The sequence below is a fragment of the Pteropus vampyrus genome, unplaced genomic scaffold (assembly GCF_000151845.1).
Source record: "Pteropus vampyrus isolate Shadow unplaced genomic scaffold, Pvam_2.0 Scaffold9, whole genome shotgun sequence".
Taxonomy (NCBI): domain Eukaryota; kingdom Metazoa; phylum Chordata; class Mammalia; order Chiroptera; family Pteropodidae; genus Pteropus; species Pteropus vampyrus.
In genome coordinates, this window is record NW_011888790.1 from 3,540,587 (window position 1) to 3,548,007 (window position 7,421).

The following is a 7,421-nucleotide window of genomic DNA, read 5'->3' on the forward strand; positions in this document are numbered from 1 at the left end:
AGGAGTTCACTGTTCACACATCATTTAGCAGGCTCTTATTGAAGGTTTCTTCTGCCTGGAGGCTAGTTAAGGTGATTTTTCTTTCACTAAGAGTGTGTTGTATCCAACAGAACTCAGCCCATTCCACTGTGAGACTTTTGTGAGAACAATTTATACACTATAATACCTGTTAGAGAAGGATCTTCTACGGCACTATGAATAGAACAAGCAGTTTCTGACCACTCATCCATCTTCATGGTTCTTTGGGGAATGTTGGGGTTAGGCTCTATTTAATGAGATGAATAGCGAGTGAATCTTTTACTTTTTAAGGTCAACAATACAGTATCTTCTATACTGCTGTGATACCCTCTGCTGATACTCACTGAATGGCCACATATGCGATCTTAACTGACCAAAACTATGTATTCATTCAGTCAGTTATACATGTATGCATGCATACATTTAGTTAATATTCATTGAGCTCTTACTAGGAGCCAGATGCTCATTAGGATTGTAAAACATTTAAAGCATGATTCTGCCTCAATAATACGGGTGAGAAGATAAAATATAAAAGGTGACACCATAAGACCAACTGTGACTAAAAGCTTAGGAAAGTGGTACAGAATAACAGTGTTGGTGAGTTCACGAGGGCAAGTGTTTCTTCAACATGGACTCCAGAGATCATGAAAAACTTTATGAGAAGCTGTAAACTGAGCAGAAACTTGCAGGATGGATGGGATTTGGACTTGCCTTAGGGCTCTACACACGTGGTTCTTTCTTCATGAAATGCTCAACTGCTTGACTAAATACTCTTAATTTTTTACAGCTCATATTAAAAATCATTCCCTCAGGGATGTCTTCCCTGACCCACCAGATAAGGTAACATACTACTGTTATGTCATCGTAATGTCTCATACTTCTGCATAGCACTTAACAAAGCTGGAGTTCAAAGCTCTTGAAGTAGGGACATGTTTGTCTTACTCTGGATCTCTAGATCTGCAGAACCTATTAAAGTTTCTGAAACTGAGCAAGTATGCCATAAATATTTGCCCAATAAATAAATGAACGAATAGGCAAAGAGAAAAGGTGAGTATTCACCAGGTCAAGAGTAGTGTGGACAAGGTGTGGAGATGAGAGTATGTGTGACATGCTGTGCGGTTCCTGAGTAAATCTCCTAGCGTGCCCGCATGTGAAGCAGTGGTCAAGGTGATTGAAATGGTAAGTCGACTCTCTAATGTCGGGTAAGGAATTTATTCTTTTCCTGTTGGTCATGAGGAGCCATTGAAAGTTTTGGTCTGTAGGAATGACATATTGAAATTGGTATTTTAGAAAAGTTAATCTATTCATATTGCACAGGCGAATTTGTTGGGTAAAAGGGTTTGTGGAGCTTTGGGCCTTTATTAATTAAAAGTAATGGCTCTGCCTTCTGAGAATCTGGAGTGGAAGCTAGTTTATTGAAGAGTAACTTAAAGTTTCCAAGCCAAATATAACAACAAGGGTTTCATCCCTACCTCATAGATACACGATGAAAACAATTTATATATGGAAAGTGGAAACCTCCTCCTTCCCATCAGGTGGCATAATCCACACGTAGGTTGATTCTGTGAGGATGCTAAATGTTCTTAGACAGCTCTCTCCTTTGGAAAATTGCACTATAAAGCTAATCTAGATTTTGAATAAAGTTTAGCTACTTTTGTGGGTTCTACTGAACTAGAATGTCCTTGAGAACTTCTCAGATTTCAATATCTTCCCCCATCTCCCACACTTACTTCCACCTCTTCCCATCTTCATTTCCTTCCACTTCAGCTTTCTCAGTTCTGGCTTGCATGTGGGGAATTGATGTTGTTCCAGAGTCTCCCAAGCAGTCACTCATAAAAGAATGTCCTAGAGGCAGAATGGAGCCAGTCATCCTGAACACTGTGATCATGATCAGAACACCATCTGCTGGCTCTTTCCTTCCCTTTCATCAAGACCATAAGTTCCTTGAGGACAGAATTCAAATGTAATTCATCCTTGCATCTCCATATTCTAGTCTGCCATTTATGAAGAATAAATCCTCAGTAATTTGTCAAATGCCTCAAGAACGTCTCAAACGTTTGGACACAGTTTGTCAGCTATCCCCTAGGAACGAAAGAAAGCCTCATAGAAACCCTGTAGAACCAGGACTTTTTTGGAATGAGTAGAATCAATGGAGCCTACTGATTTTGGTGTGAAGATGAGAAAACCTTCAATGACCTTTGAGTTGTTTCTCTGCTTGTTAATAGTAGGAGAGTTTCTTTACTTTGTTTATAATCTCACCCTCTCCATCTGTGTCGTTGACAGTCAATGAGAGAGGCTTCTGGGTTCTGGTTTCATGATAGGCAAATCTGGCTATCTACAGGTACCTAGTTGTCTGGTACTTGCTCTGGGGGAGGAGGGCAGGAGGATGACAGTGTGGCAGCTTTGGTTGGTTTATACATTGTCTCCACCCCGACCCTGGAGAGGAACCAGTCTCTCCAGGGTCAGCAAGGCCCCACATATCAAGATATCAGAAATGCAGAATATATAAAAAGAAATGGTTAATATAGCCCCTTCCTCAAGGAGGCCTCAGCTAGAGAAGGGCTGGAGGAAGGACCTTGGAGAAGTGGCCAGCTTTCCTCAGTGGGCTGAACAGACTTCAGTCACACCCAGAAGAAAGATAGTCCCCTCTTGGTCCCTGTGTGTGTGGGCGCAGATGCCCTGGAGGGGCACCCCAGGGCCAGCATTCCCTGGGGCGGGATGGGGTGGGGTGGGGAGCTGAAAGTGCAGTCATCTGACCGATTTTGTAATGGCAACAGGGTCAGGCTTCCTACTTGGGAGGTGGCTGGGCAGATGCTAGTGATTCCAGATCAAATCTGTAGCAGAGTTGAGAGAAATAAGTTAAAATGTCCCATTCTGTGACCTAAAAAGTAAGCTTGTAGCTCTTTTAAGATTTCTGAAAGTGACTCTATTATACTACATTATGCGTATTATACATACCCGTAATAAACACACGAATGCCATATTAGCTGTTCATCTCACCATCTTGCCTTGAGAATACAATTCTGACCATTCATTGTACAGATTTGGAAGAGCAGTGGAAAGGGCACTAGAATTAGGTTCTAACTCCCTAGTAAGTTAATAGACTTCGCTCTTCTCATCTGCAAAATGAGGAGTTGGACTAGAACAGCTCTTAAGAGCACTTTTAGCACTTAAATTCCATTATTCATCAGTCTGCCAGAAAACACATCATCATCTGCCAAATGTGGACTTAGCAGCAACATGTTACAGAACCTCCCCCATATCTCCCCACACCTCCTTGGCTTCAGCCTCTCACTTCCCAAGGCTTCTTTCTCCAAGGCATTCTGATCTACTATTGCCAGCCCATGCCTAAAAAAATGACTTTTTCTTGTCAACTTCTTTTATCAGCCCTTTCTTCTCTGCTGTCTCTTGCTGCATTTAAATCATATTACTGTCCAATATTTTTTTTGTCTGACTTGCCTTAAGAATGCATATTTATTAATTTCATTTTAGTCATTCTTCAAACATGTATTAAACACCCCATGTTTCCCAGGTTTTGTGCTAGGTTGTGAGTTTACAGAGACAAAAAATATGACTCTCATACAAAATAAACTCATAGCTTAATAATATTAAAAATGGTATTTTTTTGACAGTTGGCATAAAGATGAAATTTTGTGTTTTGATATTATATATTTAAACACTTTCTTCAACCTTAAAGATTTTATCTATTTATCTATCTATCTATCTATCTATCTATCTATCTATTTATTTATTTATTTCACTTACGATGCCTAATGGAGACATCAGCCCTGAAGAAGATAGACAAGTAAATAATTACAGTGTAGTATGATAATCATGCATATGCCCTATGAGCAAACAATTCTAATCTTAGACCCATACACTCCACTCTCCTCAAAAAATTTCACTTTTTTTCTTTGGAAAGAGAGAGACAGACAGACCAGAAATTACCAAGGAAAGCTAGAAATGGTCGATTAGGGCTCAGGGAAATCCCTCTCTGCTGGGCTGGTCTTCTATGACGTTGAAGGGCCTCCCTTTGGTGGTTGCAGCTTATCTGTTTTATGTGGCATCGGTCATTTATTCATTCATTAAACATCTTCTATATTCTGGGTACTGTTCTAGGTGCTTGGGTTACATCTATGAATAGAACAAAATTTATTGCTCTGACCCTCAAGTCACATAAATCTGTATCTGAAGATATAGGTTTCAGAAGTGCATTATTTCCTACTTTGTGCATTGGGAGCAAGGACAAATGCATTTCCCACTGGTCTGGGGGTAAGTAGATATCAGCACTCAGAGCTCTCTGGCAATGCTCAGTAGGGAATGCTCCAGGCAACTGATTAGACGGTACCTGAGGAATCACTTAGTGGCAGTTCATATCATGACTTAAAGATCATCTTCTTGAAACCTAATTGCTGTTCTGAAGCATGTTTGGAGAGAGTTCCTGGCAGGTGCTTTATTTCTCTAGGAGTTTCAAGTTAAATATATCTGTTTGGTATTGATGTAATTATGGCAACAAATATTTTGCCTTAAAATAGAAACTCTGCTTACAGTTAGATTTTTATGAGAGAACAGATGACCTAATTTTATTTTCAAGGTAACAGGTAGAAGCTTCCGATTTCCTATGTGGAAGAAAGAAAAAGAACACCAAATGTTCTGTGTTTGCAGGGAAAACTCAAAGCATAGCTAATTCAAGTAATACCATTTATAAATTTATCACAAGCGGGAGATACAAAGAGGACCTTCAAACTCAAGACTAATAATTTCACAATAGGTGTAGTCCCTAGTTCTGGTCATTTTTCTAGATAATTTTTGTCCTTGTTTGTTTTTAACTTGACGGCTATTCAGAAGATGTTAGTGTTATATTTCTGTTAGTTTAGACTCTGTATTGGCTGAACTCATTGTTTCTAAAGTTCTAGAGGAAACCGTTGACTCTCAATGGGAAGGAAAAGAAGACAGTAGATGCTACTCTGGTGAGAAAGCTACATCTTCTTCCCAGGTTGACACGTAGAAATCAGTGCTGTGGAGGGCAATCAGATGAGATGCTGACAAAGATGGAGGTTCTGCCAGTCTCCATTCCAGGTCTTCACTATCTCAAAGTGAATATTATGGTCTATATACACCATTCCTCCAGGTTCAGATTTAAGAAATAAATAGTCATTGTTTACTGGGTGCTGATGGCACCAATATTACAGGACAGAGAGTCATTTATTTTTAAATAAAAAAAAGCTACTAAGCCTAAATATCTCTTACTCGTAGTAACATTCTTATGAACAATGAGCAGATTTTTAAAAACAGAAATCTCCCACTGAGGTTTCAGCTTGAACTCAGTGTAGATGGTTTGGGGCTTATACCATGAAATAATAGTCTGTATAATTTACTCTTAATTCGTACATTTCCATGACTTTATATTTCTCTATGATTTCTTATTCTACAGGGTGATTAGTTATAATTTGACAATGAAAAGAAATAGAGACTTATATGCCCAGGGCTTGAAGAATCAGTTATTACGTTTAATAGTGAACCTAAAAATATGGGATGCGCTTCCATTCTGGTCTTCGGTTTTTGGGTTAAAATCCTAGGGGAAATTTGCCACTGAGAACAGTATTGAATTAAAACTTCCCCGGGTTTTCTTAGTTCACTGAACTTCAGAGCAAAAAAATAAACAGCAAAATTGGTCAATATGGATAGGCGATATTATCTTTGCCTGTTCATCTCTTAGTTGCAGAGATTCCTTTATGTTGATGGCTTCTGCAAGGCCCCAGATGTGGCCCGCGGGTCACAGGAGTGCCGTAAACCTAAGGATCAGGCCAAATAGCCTTCACAGGGCAAATCAGTAGGGCAGAAGTAACAGAGAATGTTAAATGCATTTACCACTGAGTAGCTGGTATGAAGAGAGTTTTTATGAAGGTTTAAAGGAGCTTGGGGAAAAAAGAGAGAGAGAGATGATTACCACAGTTCTTCACACACTCCCTCTCTGAGGAAATACCATGAAAGAGACAAGGAGCCTCATTTGCAATAATTAGAGACACAGTGTTGCCTTTACATAAATATTTTAGATTTCAGTGCATGTAATGGGTTTGTCTTGAATATTGAGATGGAAGGAATGGAGATGAATGACTGCACTGAATCCTGACACCGAGGAGATCTCAGAAGACAAAATAAACAGTTCTGACAAGAGGATTGATTTTGAAGTCTTTTGAAAATCACATGAAATAAAGAAGAAAAAACCTACCTAAAGCATCAAGTTTTACAAATCATCGTATGTGATTAGAGAGAGAAATTGCATGTTATGAGACAAAATAAGATGGATGCAAATGTGGACATAAAGTCCAATCCAGGTGCATGTTATATACATGGCTTCATTAGAGAAAAAATGTCTAAGATGCCTCCTCTTTCCCCCATGGCTTTCCCTGTGGAAAGGAAAATCTAAGAATTATGACAAATGAGCCAGAGCTTCTTTCACTTATTACTGATTTACGACTGAATTGGATTCAAGATACTGAATCTTATCTTCAAAGCTCTGAATAAATTAGATCCGGGCTATCTTTCTGGTGAAGAATAATAATGAAACCACCAAAGTTTTAAAGATTGTAAACTTATTGGTTATGGCTTTCCAGGCCCTGAGAATCATGATTTTGAGTCAGGATAGAGAATGACTGTGCTCGTACATAATTAAGTGTGCTTACAATACCCATACCTTCTAGACTTATAAACAAATGCTGTATTATCATTATTTCTTTGAGCCCTGATGGCAGTGTGTAAACCAGTGTCCTTGACTTTGCTTCTGCAGACATTAAATGAAACTTTCTTGGCTAAAGCCCCAGAGAAAACTTATAGGTCATCACCCTGTAGTTCAGTATCACTCAAGAAAAAATATCTTACTTCTTCGTTATCAGGTCAAGTAAATTCAGCATTTCAATTGAACTTTATGAGAAGCTATTTTAAATTGTGGTAATTGCACCTTGGCTGTCTGAATAAAAATCTGTAATGTGTAAATGGAACATTTGAATGATGCCTATATCACATATTTAATTTAAATGTTATCGATTCCAATATTAGGATCTGATAAATTCTATGAGTGTCTTAAGCAGTATGATATGATCATAAATCCTCCAGCATCTTAAGTCAATATTGAAAAATATGGGATAGATTTTACTTTCACTTAATATTATAATAAATTAAAGACATGTTTCTATGTCTTTAATTATTTACAAATACAGCAACAATTCATTCATTATCCACAATTCCAAGATATTGAAATTTCCGGAAACTGTAAGTAACTTGGTGGCAAAACCTAAATTAACCTGAACTAATTTGGGAGCATAACCTGGCCTGAACTGACATAAGACTATTAATTGTTCTTTAACTCATTTGATATAAATATTAATATTTATATAGAAATA